The sequence below is a fragment of the Calidris pugnax genome, unplaced genomic scaffold, assembly GCF_001431845.1.
Source record: "Calidris pugnax isolate Ruff unplaced genomic scaffold, ASM143184v1 scaffold405, whole genome shotgun sequence".
NCBI classification, from domain to species: Eukaryota; Metazoa; Chordata; class Aves; order Charadriiformes; family Scolopacidae; genus Calidris; species Calidris pugnax.
The window spans coordinates 66,747-67,158 of record NW_015091114.1 but is presented as its reverse complement, the minus strand read 5'-3'; the positions used below and the strand labels follow the sequence as shown (position 1 = coordinate 67,158).

The 412-nt window shown below is 58.0% G+C and overlaps 1 protein-coding gene across 1 annotated transcript in view; it reads right to left on the bottom strand.

Moving 5' to 3' along the window:
- The window catches only part of SYNGAP1 (synaptic Ras GTPase activating protein 1), a 54,595-nt gene that overhangs the window by 25,457 nt on the left and 28,726 nt on the right, over positions 1–412 (bottom strand). The gene's annotated exons all lie outside the window — the stretch shown is intronic.

Sequence of the window (412 nt, the reverse complement as noted above, 5' to 3'; positions counted from 1 at the left end):
TACATCCATCAGTTCATCCATCCATCTATCCTTCTCTGTCCATTCTCTACCCATCCATCATCCATCCATCCATCCATCCATCCATCCTCCATTCTCCACTCGTCATCCATCCAATCCTCCACCCATCCTCCCCCCATCCACCCATCCTCCACCCATCCACCCATCCTCCACCCATCCACCCATCCTCCACCCATCCACCCATCCTCCACCCATCCACCCATCCTCCACCCATCCACCCATCCTCCACCCATCCACCCATCCTCCACCCATCCACCCATCCTCCACCCATCCACCCATCCATCCATCCACCCATCCTCCACCTACCCATCCATCCTCTTTCCATCATCCCTCCTCCCTCCTTCCCCTCCCTCCCTCCATTCCCTCCTCCCTCCCTCCTCAATCCTCCACCCCA